The 14,314-nt window shown below is 37.6% G+C and overlaps 1 protein-coding gene across 5 annotated transcripts in view; it reads right to left on the bottom strand.

Annotated features, from left to right (window-relative positions):
* Armh3 (armadillo like helical domain containing 3) overlaps window positions 1–14,314 on the bottom strand; it is a 171,326-nt gene that overhangs the window by 46,140 nt on the left and 110,872 nt on the right. The window lies entirely within an intron of this gene.

Below are 14,314 nucleotides of genomic sequence, written 5' to 3' on the forward strand. Positions count from 1 at the left end.
TAGTCCAAGAAAAGAATGAAATTAAAAGACATGGAAAGAGGTTTATCCTCCATCCCAAGGGAATCTTTAAGAACTCCTCAGGAAAGGCAATCAGCAAGACTGCCAAAGCAATTAAGCAGGTGAACATTTACCATAAAGTCCACATCAGTTAAGTGAACAGAGATGAATCTTATTACAGTGCACTGTCAGCTCTGAGCCTGCAGGTGCTAACCACTGAGATGTGGTATTGCTGGGCCCTGGCTGCTTGCCTGCCCACTGTGATTGAGAGCATCACCATTCTTGTCAGCTTTGAAAATACAGGCTGCTTTCACTTGCTCTGGCAATGACCTATATTGTTCTGAGACATAAGACAAGTGTTTTCCTATAAGAAGTTGGTGTATGGCTACTGAGAGCAGGTAGTGAGGTTGGCTAGAGAAAGAACCCTTAAGGGAGGAGAGGATGGATGTGGTAAAAAACAGGGGAGCTAAGTTAGTTCCATTAGTAAGGTAAAGAGAATGGGACAGTTTACTAAATAAAAAATTAAATATTTTGCCTTAGTGAAATTGATGGTCTCTCTCAAAAATGGTAAAACTTCACTTCTCTTCAGTAAAAGAAATATTACCAAGGAATGCTGCTTTTCCAAGGGCATCCTTAGTATCAGTTTTATTAATGAGTTGGCATCAAGGCTAAAGGGTAAGATTTTCTTAACAATCTAGTCAGTATCTATTATTTAACAATATCTACTGTTTGAGGAAATGGATATTTATCCTAAGATTTACAAATAGCTCCTGAGCACCTTTGGGCCCCATTTCTTTCTGCAAATAATTTCAAAAGACAAAATGAAATTCCCAAACTGACTAAATGCCAACCTACTAAGTCAGAGACCCAGAGAGTGTTTATTCAACCAAACATTCACAAGGGGAAGGGTGTAAGAATAGCTGTGGAGCTGGGTGGCACATACCTGTAATTCCAGCAGCTCAGGAGATGGAAGCAGGAGGATCAAAGCCAATCTCAGCCTCAGACACTAAGCAACTCAGCAAGACCCTATCTCTAAATAAAATATTAAAAAGGCGCTGGGGATGTGGCTCAGTGGTTAAACACCCCTGGGTTCAATCCCTGGTACCAAAAAAAGTAAAAACAAAAACAAAAACAAAAAGAGTAGCTGTGGAGACAAATTCAAAAATTATATAAGTTATTTTAAAAACTCATCAAACCAGGCGTAGTGGCACATGCCTTAATCCCAGCAGCTCGGGAGCCTGCGACAGGAGAATCATGAGTTCAAAGCCAGACTCATCAATGGTGAGGTGCTAAGCAACCCAGTGAGACCTTGTCTCTAAATAAAATATAAAATAGGGCTGGGGATGTGGCTCAATGGTTGAGTACCCCTAGGTTCAATTCCCAGCACAAAAATCAATCAATCAATCAATCAATCAATCAATCAATCCTCATCATATACCACATTCTATCACTTCAAGGAGAAGATAAGACTAGACAGAAGCAGGTAAGGCTCCTCCTGAGTCCAGAAACCAATACATTTCTAACTCATTAAAGAGGGGATATCCTGAAGATATTGATGGATGACAGCCATACTTGGCCAATTAAAGAAGTGCCACAGAGGGCTGGGGCTGTAGCCCAGTGGTAGAGAGCTTGCCTTGCAAGGGTGGGGCACTGGGTTTGACCCTCAGCATCACATTAAAAATAAATAAATACATATTGTGTCCATCTACAACTAGAAAAATATTTAAAAAAAGAAGAAGTATAAGTGACACAAAATAGGCCTGCCACTGAAATTGCCAGAGGTTTTACAGAATATCTAATCACAGGCCCTTCTCTGGAGGACTAGAAGAAAGCAAAGAGCTGTGGTAGAAAGTGATTTTCAACTGTACTTTCTCCCACAGCTCTTTGTTTGCAACAGGACCTGCAGTTCCCTTCCATTCAAGGGCAGTGGGAGGTGAGAAAAGGAGGGGTTTGAAACTAGATGGCTACTACTCAGAACCAAGCAGTGCTGCCCAGGAGAGGACTTAATGGGAGGAGAAATTTGGGGCCCAATTCTTTGACAACACCTCCAATAATAGCTAGTAAAGCAGGGGGTGAGAGCCAGCCCCAATCATTCATCATAATAGTGCAATAAGATGAAGGTCTTTAAGGGAGAGTCTATGAAATTCCAGAATAAGAAAATGAAACCCGTGTGGAGGGTGAGGCAGTGGCTCTAGCAGATGTCTCTACAGGAGGCTGCATCTGATTGTTTTATGCTCACAAAGAAGTTATTAGTTGCTTTGTCTCCAATATACTAGAAAGAGTGATAAGTTTCCCCCCTCCTGAAAAGGTGATGTTACAAAAGGAAAAATATGAAGTGATTACAGAACTTTGTTTATCCTATAAATGCCCTTTAGAAAAAAGAATTTCCATATTTTCTCTTCTTTCCTTACTCTGAAACGTGACTGATTTCTCATATAGTCAAGGAACATTGTGTTTCCAGAAGAGAGTCTTATGGTATCTTAAGTGATAGGTTTGCCAGCACCACCTATGACTCTTGATAATTCAGGTTGTTTGACAAACATCTGAATACCTGTCATATGCAGGCATTATGCCAGACAATGGGGGAGATGAATAAAATGGGATCCTAGATATAAAGGAGCTTATAAATTAGCAGAACAGACATTACCACAGACATAATTTCATTAAGAAATGGGAAGGACTAAGACGAAGAATAGACAAAGGTTGCCAAGGAGGCACAGAGGAGGGGTACTCAGCCCAAGCTGGGTGCTCAGGGAAGGTATTTCAAAGATAGTGCTTGAGAGTTTGAAATATCAATGGCTTTAATCAGGCAAGTAAAGAAATGTACTGGCACATTTTCTTACAGAGATGGAGACTAATATCCACAATTCACTAATTATACAAACGAAGTATACTAGTTAATTAGGTTCATTCATTAAATAAACAGCTAAAACTTTCCAGTAACTAAAGCAAAAAGGTACATCTCCTTTTCTAGGGTTTCATTTTACATTTTTTTTTCTGGCTAAAGGGGAAATAGGACAACCTTTGTTACTGTTGGTGTCCTGTCTGCTCACGCTGACTCAGAGATGCTTCTGGAGAGAAGCTAAGGAAGGTTCTGTATCCCTTCTCCCTCTAAACACAATGTAAACAGGAAGTAGTTTTCTTAGTTGAAGGCAGGCCTTTAGGTCTCCCAGGGGAGTAAAGGGATCTCAGCTGTGCTGTGACCTCTGCAGTGTCAGTCTCCAGTTGGTGATACAGCTGCCTCACTGAAAGCCACACTAGTCTCTGATCGCCACCAAACACATTGAAGGTACTAAATGGCTCTGCTTTGCAGCTGCTTGTTATTTATAAGAGTTTCTTTGGTTCTCTTTTGGCTTATAAGATAATAATATCCATTTGGGAAGATCCTCAGCGAGAAACACAAAAAGAACCTTTAATCCCACAAAGGGGCCTGAGCAAAACACCTTACTGCCAAGAGCTGTAAGACATGTAAACACCTACTCCAATGGGGAGTGAAACAGCATCAAAATGCAAAAGTTCCTTCAGCAGGGCTTCTAGTTTACATAAATGACAGCAGTCCACCATTCAGTCAATGAGAAGGTTTTTAAAGGCATCCTTAATGTCACTTATAATTCAGTAAATTTGCAAGGATAAAAAACCAGCATTAATTGCTGAGACTTGTTATAAAAGAAAGAAAGAGAAAGAAAGAAATAAAGAAAATGCATAAAGCTATCAATAATTCACTTCTAAGTGGCTAGTTCTTAGTTGTCTCAAAATCCCATTTTGGATAATTAAAGTCTTTTGGCTATCCTCCTATTATTTTGAAGAGAATTAGAAATCAGTAAATTCTACTGTTTTGGGATAAACAATTAAATTCATCATTGAGAAAAGGGACTCTGGTAATAAATAATTCCAAACCATACTTCCTGATTACACTAGGTTAATCTAGGAGCTGCTGACACTGTACTTCCTATTGTCTCCTAAAATCTGAAGCAGGGCTGGGGACGTAGCTCAGTGTTAGAGGGCTTGCCCACCCTGTGCAATGTCCTGGGTTCAATCCCTGGTACTAAGGGAACCAAAAAAAAAAAAAAAGATCTGAAGCAGACTTCTTTTTTTAAAAGCAATTTTTTTTTAAGTTGTTGATGGATCTTTCTTTTATTCATTTATTTATATGCAGTGCTGAGAATTGAACCCAGTGCCTCACATTGAGCTACAACCCCAGCCCCTGAAGCAGACTTTTATGATGGGACTCTGTAGACACATTGCGGTACACAATCAGAGGGGAAGACCTTTAAGTACTTCTCAGACATCTCAATATCCACCTCCCTAGTTTAGAGCCTCAGGTCAGGTGATAATTCTGGAAGACAGTGATGGTACTATAAAGGTCTTGTTAGATTAAATTATGCAGTCCAGCTATCCATTCATCCACTCATCATTTATTGTACTGTACTGCACTATGCCAGGGGCAGAGATTACAGAAGTTTAAAAAAAAATCATAGTCCCTGTTCTTAGACCTTACTATTTATGATAAAAAAAAAAAACAGGTAAACAACTATACCACAATGTGATAAGTGATGTGAATGAAAAGTGTTGAAAGTCTTGTGGCAATGTAGGTGTGAATCATTCTGCCTCAAAGAATCCAGGAAATGTTCAAGGAAAGTGATATTTGAACTAAATTTTGAAACATAAATAGAAGTTTGCTAGGTGAAAAGTGGAGTGTTGAACTCAGGCACAGTGACACACTCCTATTAATGCCAGCTACTTGGAAGGCTGAGGAGGAATAAGTGTGAGTTTGAGGCTAGTGTGGGCAAGTTAATGAAATCCCAGCTCAAGTAAGAAGAAAAAAAGGAGAGAATAAAGAAAAAACATAAAGGAAAATCCTGGATATTATCCAATGATAGGGAATGAAGCAAGATTAAAATCTGTGGTTTTCCTACTAAAATATTTAAGATGTACAAAAAGGTATAGAAAAAAAAATAAACTGAATGCTGTGTATCTACCACTCAACTGAAGAAAGCGTTAACTACCTTTTAAACCTGCCCTGTATCCTTTTGTTAGTTGTCCCTCTTTTACCAAAAGTAAACATTCTTCTGAATTTGATATTTATCACTTACATATGCCTTTATTCTTTTATTATCTATAAACATGTTTCTAAATACCACATGTATCAATTTTGGGGTCTTTAAACATTATGTATATGTTACTTTACCTTCACCTCACTCTTTTATTGAGTATTAAGTTTGTGCGGTTTATATTTATTTGTATAGCAGTAGTCTCATTTTTTTGATGTCGTATAATAATTTATTATATAAATGTACCACAGTCTAGTCTATTGTAAGTGGTTTTTATTTTTTGGTAATATAAATAATACTACAACAAATGTTCTTCTTTTTACATCCTTTTTTTTTTAAAAAAAAAAAAAGAAATGGTAGCCAAGCCTCCATTTCACCAGTCTTTATTTATTTATTTATTTATTTATTTATTTATTTATATTTTATTTACATTTTAGTTTTCGGCAGACACAACATCTTTGTATGTGGTGCTGAGGATCAAACCCGGGCCACACCCATGCCAGAAGAGCGCGCTACCCCTTGAGCCACATTCCCAGCCCCGATTTATTTATTTTTAATATTTATTTTTTAGTTGTAGTTGGACACAATATCTTTATTTATTTATTTTTATGTGGTGTTGAGGATCAAACCCAGGGCCTTGCCTGTGCTAGGCGAGCGCTCTACCACTGAGCCACAACCCCAGCCCTTTACATCCTTGCTTGGGAAAGTTTCTCAAAAGAAATACACCTGGGATTGAAATTATTGGGTCATAAGGTTTGGGCAAATTTTGATTTTATGAGCTATTGCCCAACTGCCCTCAAAGTGATGCTATCTACCAATAACCAATAGATATTCCTACCAGCAGTGTAAAGAGTTACACTTCTGAAATCCAACTCTAATAACTGAATAAACTGAAGAGTGGTTGGGCACAATGGTGCATGCTAGTAAATCCCAGTCATTTGGGATGCTGAGGCAGAAGGACCACAAGTTCAAGGCCAGCCCTAGCAAAAGTAACCTTGTGAGACCCTGTTTTAAAATTGAAAAAAAAAAAAAAAAAAGCTGGGGATATAGCTCAGTGGTAGAGGGCCCCTGGGTTCAATCCCCAACACCACAGTACTACAAAAAAGGGATGGGAAGGAATAGTGGCTACTGTTAGGGGCAAAATCTGAAGGTGGAACAGTTAGGAGGCGCTTATAATATGAATGCAATACCCTGAGCTAAGATAATGGTTGTGGGAATGGAGGGGAAAATTAACTTAGGGAATATTTAGAAGGTAGACCTGAAAGAACACTGACTAGGTGGGTGATAAAGAAGAATCTAAAACAACTTTGAGATTTCTACTTTAAGCAACTGTGAGATAGCCAACACAGGAGGAAAGGCTCTTAAATTGCAGGGGTGAAGGTAGTAATCAGGCCTATTATTCAGAATGTCAAGTTTGAGGTGCTTGTGGGACTTTAAGTAGTATATGAAGTTCAAGGGGCAAGACCATACTGGTAGCAAAAACTGAAGCTTGTTTACCTGGAGAGTTACAAAGAATGAGATATGTAGACTCAAAACAGTGAAGGACAAAGTAGAACAGCACTTTCTACCAGTTAATACTTATTTCTCTATTTCAGGGGGTTAAAAAAAAAAATACCCAGTCAGTTACATGCCCCATGATACAGGTACCGTCCCCTTGAACTAATTCTGTATCTGACTTTCTGCCTGTCTAGACTAATGCCTTCAACTTAAACTGGAATAAGCAGGGATGAAAGAAGACAATTTCATAACACTAGACCTCACAGAGCTACCAAGCTGTGCTTTAAATGTCTACCAACAGGGAGAGTCTGACATCCTGTTTGAAAAAGGAAATAAGCCTTGGTTTCTCTAAGTGTATTCTACCAAGATACACTTAAATATTTCTATAATTTACTGTATTTTGAGTTTCTTGCTCTTCTAGATCAATGGGAAGGTGCTTTTTAAGCAAGAAGGAAGTATAAAAAATCTGATGTTGGAAAACATAAAAAGTTATGGTGGCTACTTGGTTTTGTTTGATGGAGGTGTTCTCACTATGTTGCCCAGGCTGGCTTCAAACTCTTGGGTTCAAGAGATTCTCCTGCATAATCCTTCCAAGTGAATGGCTCTATAGGCATGTACCACCATGCTTAGCTATGGTGAATACTATTCCTATTCTTAATTTCAATAACATGTGCTCCAGAACTGGGACAATACTTTTGATCCTGTAGTTTTATTTTAATGGTATACAGGAATACTTCGGCATCTATTACACTACCAGTGTCAAGCCTGTTTCTCAGCAACAACTGATGTTGGAAAACACAAGGTTAAAAACCCAGAGTTATATTCTAATAAAACAATGTGTTGCTCTCTCTACTGTGAGAAATCAAACAGAAATAGTGGTTTTGGAAATCGGGCTTACATGCAATATTTCAAATCTTAAAGTGAATGGGGCATAGTAGTGCATGCCTGTAATCCCAGCAACTCAAGAGGCTAAGACAGGAGGATCACAAGATTGAACCAGCCTGGGCAATTTGGCAAAAACTTTTTTCAAAGTAAAAAAAACAAAAACAAAAAGATCAGGACTGGGGCTGCAGCTCAGTGGCAGAGCACTTGCCTAGCAAGTATGAGGCACTGGATTTGATCCTTAGCACTACATAAAAATAAACAAATAAAATAAAGTTATTCTGTCCATCTACAACGTAGGAAGGAAGGAAGGAAGGAAGGAAGGAAGGAAGGAAGGAAGGGAGGGAGGGAGGGAGGGAGGGAGGGAGGGAGGGAGGGAAAAGGGATTATAGCTCAGTGGTACAGCACTCCTGAGTTCAATCCCCAGCATTGATAGATTAGATTAGATAGATTTAAAAAAATGAAGGCACAGTGTTGATACAGATTTGAATAGATATCCAAAAGATAATATTATGTTCAGAAGTAAATTAAGAGAAAAAAAGAGAGAGAGACTGGAAGAAGATATATGGTAGTTTCATGATGAACAGCAATTGCAATTTTGTTTCAGCATGGCAAAATGAAATGGCTGCATAGTATGTAAAACCATGTTTGTATGCATTACTATCTTATGTTTTAAGAGAAAAATAAACTATATAAAAATATTTTTGGAGCCAGGAGTGGTGGTGCATGCCTATAATCCCAGTGGCTCAGGAGGCTGAGGCAGGAGGACTGCAGGTTTGAACCCAGCCTCAGCAATTGTAAGCAACCTAGTGAAACCTGTCTCAAAAAAAAAAAGGTTGGGATATAATTTAGTGAGAGAGTACTTTCCCTGGGTTTGATTCTTAGCACCACAAACAAAACATTTCACTCAATAAAAATGAATTTAATGAAAAGTTTTTTCTTAACATTTAAAATGAATTACAAATGTCTGAAATCAGAATTAAATGTCCAACAAAAAAAATGATTTTTAATAGGATCTGAGCTTGTATCTTTCATTACTACAATCACTTGTAGTCGGAGATATGGTAAAAGAGATTATTATTTCAGTTATGGATCTTTTGTCAAGAAGTAAGATTTAAAAAGATACTTTATAAAAAGTGAAAGACCTTCAATTAAGCCACCAAAAAACTGCCCATAAAATACAAGACATTTCTGGAAGGTCACTATGGGGTGGCCATAGCTCAGTTAAGCAGCTTGGAGTTCCATTCTGCCTCCTCAAAAAGAACACAGAATCAAAGAAAATCTTCCTCCAAGCAGTGACAGCAAGAAGGTAAGACCATCTGCTCCACCAACCTCAATTGCTCAGTGATTGCAGACATGAGGCACTAAAGCTCTGAATCCTGCCTGTATGTGCTGTTCAGAGGGGTAATGCCTGATTATGCACAGTGCTCACCTCACCACATCCAGACCTGGGGCCCAAGTGGGGAGAGGGAACAAGCCAGACACTGGTACTCAGTGCTGACACAGAAAAAAGACTAACAAGTAGATTTTGAATGGGAACTATGACCTTTAAGCATGACTTAATCATTCAAGTCACTATCTGGAGAGCCATGGAGCAGGGTGGGGTTGGGGAGCCTGCCACTGCAATGTTTCTGGAATAAGACAAGATGAGGTGGAGAGAGTTTTGAACGAACTTAATTTTTTTCTCTTTCTTATCATAACTTACTGCTTAACCCTGTCTTTATTACTTAAGGTATCGTGTAATCTTACTTACCAAACTAGTCCTGTTTTCTCAATGCTTAGTTTTCTATCTCAGTAGTTTTTTCCACTCTTAATTCACTTCCTTGTGGAACGTTGGCCCCTCCTGAGTTTTTTTCCCCCCCTCTGAACCATAAAGGCATATATACTACTCTCATCTTTCTTTTTCTTCTTCCCATGGCATCCCATCCTTTGTCATAACTTGAACTGTCTTTTCTGTCATTTCTCTTTGTTTTGAATTCTAATTTCTATATTATAGAAGGTTACCTACTATCAGCTTCCTCCAAATGCTACCTATATCCTTTGTCTAAAATAGAACTAATGCCAGATGGGGCTGGGGTTGTGGTTCAGTGGTAGAGTGCTTAACTAGCACGTGTGAGGCCCTCGATTTGATCCTTAGCATCTCATAAAGATAAATAAATTAAATAAAGGTATTGTGTCCATCTACAAGTACAAAAAACATTTAAAAAAAGAACTGATGTCTGACAAGGTGGCTCACACCTGAAATCCCAGTAAATGGGGAGGCTGAGGCAGGAGGATTCCAAGTTTGAGGCCAGCCTTGTCAACTTAAATGAGACTCTGTCTCAAAATAAAAAATACAAAGGGCTGGGGATGTGGCTCAGTGGTAAACCTTTCTTAGGTTCAATCCCTAGTACCAAAAAAAAAAAAAAAAGAACCAATGATTTTATGCACACATATCTGTGCCTTCTTCCCTGACTTCCCTATTCCTTTTAAAGACACTTTATCTGCTCAGTCTCCTGGGTTGGAAAACAGTGTTACCTCTCCTTTTTCCTTTTTCCTTCTCTCTTTTCCTGAATTCCCAATCAATTCAGAATATTATGTCTTTTAAAAAGGCTCCTGAACCAGGCCCAGAGGCACATCCCTATAATCTCAGCAATTCAGGAGGCTGAGGCAGGAGAATTACAAATTCCTCGCCAGCAATTTAGTGGGACCATGTCTCAAAAATGACTGGGATGAAGCTTAATGGTAGTGTCCCTGGGTTCAATCCCACGTATGTATGTATGTATGTATGCGTGTATAAATAATAAAAAGCTCCTGAAATGAACTCTCCATTCTCACTTATTCCCTTGTACCACTACTCCATTCTCCTGCCTCATCTCCTTTTTCCTAATCACTTTTGCTGCTACTTCATTTTATTCTCCCAAAGCACATGACTACTTGTTTCCCACCACTACCTGTTTCAGAAAACTTACCTAAAGTAGTCTTATATACTGGATTAACACTTATCAGTGTGGGTAATGAAATCAATTTAGTGGATTAAGTCAGCTTGTTTAGAAAAGTAAAATAAATTATCAGAGTGCATGTCACATGGAAAAAAAATTACATTTATAATGGTATCAAAAGTCAACGGATTAAAAATTTTAATATTTCCTTTAGAGTCTTCAGATTTAAATGGTGCTACCTAACTAGTATTTCAAGTGCATTCTTTTTTATTTTATTGGTTCTTTTTAGTTATTCATGATAGTAGATTCCATTTTGATATAATTATACAAGCATGAAATATATCTTATTCTAATCAGAATCCCAGTCTTGTGGATGCCCACTGTGGTGAGATCCACTGTGTTTTATTCATATATGTACATAGGAAAGAAAGTTTTGTTAAATTAATTCCACTCTTTCCTTTTCCTACTGCCACCCTCCCTTCCCTTCATTACCCTTTGTCTAATCCAATGAACTTCTACTCTTCCCCTCCCCCCATTAGGTACATTCTTTAGGTATAATATCTCTCAAAGGACTTTTGAATACACAAAGAAAATTTGACAGGAGCCTAAAAACCTGAACTCACGGCACTAATAATTTTGAGCTTTTTCTATTGTTGTAGTGAACTTAGGGATGCTCTTCCACTAAGCTACATCTGCTGTCCTTTTCTATTTTATTTAAAGACAGGGTCTTGCTAAGTTTCCCAGGCTGGTCTCAAACTTGCAATCCTCATTCCTAAGCCTCCCAAACCTATGGGATTATGTATTTTTGAATCATACACATCTGCCAAGACTGGGCATATAGATCAAAGGTACAGTACTTGCCTAGCATGTCCAAGGCTCTAGCAGGCCCAAGGCAAAACAAAACAAAAACATTTCTACATGTGCCAATGAAGAATTTAACAAGATTTAAAATTTTTCTGTCGCATGATTAGTATTCTAGCTATATTAAGCCAGAGATTCGGATTTATTGGGATTTTAAAATAAGACTGATGTTCCACTCCTGCTTCATTATACTACCTGGTACATATAAAAATATTTGTGCACAGTGTTTTGAAGTAGACTCTGAAGTGTCACGAATACATTTACTAAAATCATTTAGTATATACCTGCAAATTATATGAACATCACCAGTGTATGTAGTGGTTAAAAGAATTATAAGACAATAAATTCAATGAATCCTGAGTTTTCCGCTACTCCTCATTGGTTGAGTCATGAAAGTTTATAAAAATTTGCTATATGTTGGGCTGGAGATGTGGCTCAAGCAGTAGCGTGCTCACCTGGCGTGTGCGGGGCACTGGGTTCGATCCTCAGCACCACATAAAAATAAAAAATAAAGATGTTGCATCCAACAAAAAACTAAAAAAAATAAATATTAAAAAAATTTGCTATATGTTATCAGAACTCAAGATTTTCTTGAAATAAAAGAAATGCCAGGCAGGCACGGTGGCGCACGCCTGTAATCCCAGCAGCTCAGGAGGCTGAGATAGGAGGATCGCAAATTCAAAGCCAGTCTTAGCAAGTGAGATGCTAAGCAACTCAGTGAGACCCTGTATCTAAATAAAATACAAAACAGGGCTGGGGATGTGGCTCAGTGATCGAGTGCCCCTGAGTTCAATCCCTGGAACCCCTCCCTGAAAAAAAGGAATGCCTGCCAATATTCAAGACAAAAATATCAAATGTTCCAATATCAAAGACACAATATTTAAGAATCAAGCAAATATATAACAAAACAGCTTTTCTCATCTGTATTATACCACATATAAATGTTATATTTGAAGTCCCAAGGAAAGAAAACCTTATTTGTGGCCATTTATGCTCAAATTGAAACTTTCCATAATATCAATAATAATACATTTTTCTTTGTGAATCAACATGTAGATTTTAAGTGTCGCTGATAGTATAAAGTGAAACAGCTACAAAAATTACAAGTAATTTTTGACAAATGCTTTTTTGGTATTTATAAATTTAGAGTTGCTATGTCATACCTCTTTGAATTGGATGTTGACACAAGAATCAGTGAATTTACTTAACCTGGAAAGAGGTAGCTTTGAAACTAATATGCTTTTGCTTCAAAGTCAAATTAATTCTAGAAAAAAAACATGAATCAGTTTTATCAATATGGAGCAAATGTTAAAGGAATTTTTTTGGGGGGGGTATTCAATGCAGTACTGGAAATCTTTTAAGTATGTTTGGAATAACTAGGGTATATTATTCTTTTTCAACTATAATTTTTATGAAATCTAAATATACATTATTTTCAATGAAAATTTATTATGTGAATTGAGATGCAGAAAAAGTGTAAAATATCTCCTTGATTTTAAAAAGAATGCAAATGTTTCTTTTAATAATGTATTGTTTCAATTAGATGTTAGAGCAATAATATTTTAGGTACTTTGGGTTAAATAAAATTGATTTCACCTGTTTGAAAATAAAGTTATATGTGACTCAAAATATATTTCTATTGAACCTGCTGTTTAGACCTTATTACAAATATTTTCTCTTTTACTGGTCCACCTGCTTTTCCTGTGGAACATAATGTAAGAAATCATTACAATGATAGAGCCCTGGTAAGTTAAAAACACTAGAGACTGAAATGATCTTCAAAATGCCCAGTCCTTGGTGAATAAATGTTGTTTCTGACTGCCTGTTTCTGACACCAGAAGGAAGAATTATAATCAAACTGACCGTCATCCCTGAAATTTATTACTGAGAGAGAATAAGCTTCTCTTCTCTAATACCCACTGTTTGATAATCTAGCTACCTGAAATGTAGCCTTCCAGCACTGAAATGGAAAAATAAATATTAAAGTTAGCATTAATTTTGTGCACTTCTTTTCTACCATTCTTCATGTACATTTTGAAACAAGAGCATATAACCTCAAGGTTAAATACGAGAAAGGTGATTTTCTGTCCATTCAGGTCAAGATCAAGTCCATGTCTACACATTTTCATAAAACAAAAATAATAAGATAATGGTTCCTTTTTGGTGGTGGGGATGGGGTGGGGGTAATGAATGAGAATCTGATCAAAATTACAGATCCAGTCCTCAGAAAATGAGTGTGTACAGGGTTTGGGGTATAATTTCAGGGGATTTATTACAGACACTGTGAAGGCTGTGTATGGGCATCGGTTTACATTCTCTCTTTTCTTTCTTTTTTTTTTTTTTTTGGCAGTGGGGATTGAACTCAGGGCCTTGTGCATGCTAGGCAAGCACTCTACCAACTGAGCTATATCCCCAGCCCCCCAGTTTATATTCTCTACTCTACTGTTAAAAATAGGGCTAGGGTACCCTTTCATAATAAAAACACTGTGAAAATTAGGAATAGAAGAAAACTAACTCAATATGATAAAGGCTGTATATGAAAACCCAAAGCCAATCTCATAGTAAATGGGGAAAAACTAAAAGTATATTCTTTAAAATCTGGAACAAGACAAGGATGTCCCCTCTCATCACTCTTCTTTTTTTGGATGGTGCTATAAGGATTGAACCCATAGCCTTATACATGTGAGGCAAGCACTCTACCAACTGAGCTATATCCCCAGCCCCAACTCTCACCACTTTTATTTAATATAGTGCTAGAAATTCTAGCCAGAGCAATTAGGCAAAAGAAGAAAATAAAAGAGATACAAATAAGAAGTCAAATTATCACTGTTTGCAGATGAGGTAGAAAATCCAAAAACTCTACAAAACACTGCTAGAGCTTATAAACAAGTTCAGCAAAGTAACAGGTTACAAAATCAGCATACCAAAATCAATACCTAACCGGGCATGGTGGTGTATACATATAATCTCAGTGCTGGAGGCTGAGACAGGAGGATTGCAAGTTCAAGACCAGCCTCAGCAACTTAGTGAGGCCCTAAGCATCTTAGTGAGAACCTGTCTCAAAATACAAAATAAAATAGGCTGGGGATATAGCTCAGTGGTAAG

Source organism: Callospermophilus lateralis, chromosome 15 (assembly GCF_048772815.1).
Source record: "Callospermophilus lateralis isolate mCalLat2 chromosome 15, mCalLat2.hap1, whole genome shotgun sequence".
In the NCBI taxonomy this organism is placed as follows: Eukaryota; Metazoa; Chordata; class Mammalia; order Rodentia; family Sciuridae; genus Callospermophilus; species Callospermophilus lateralis.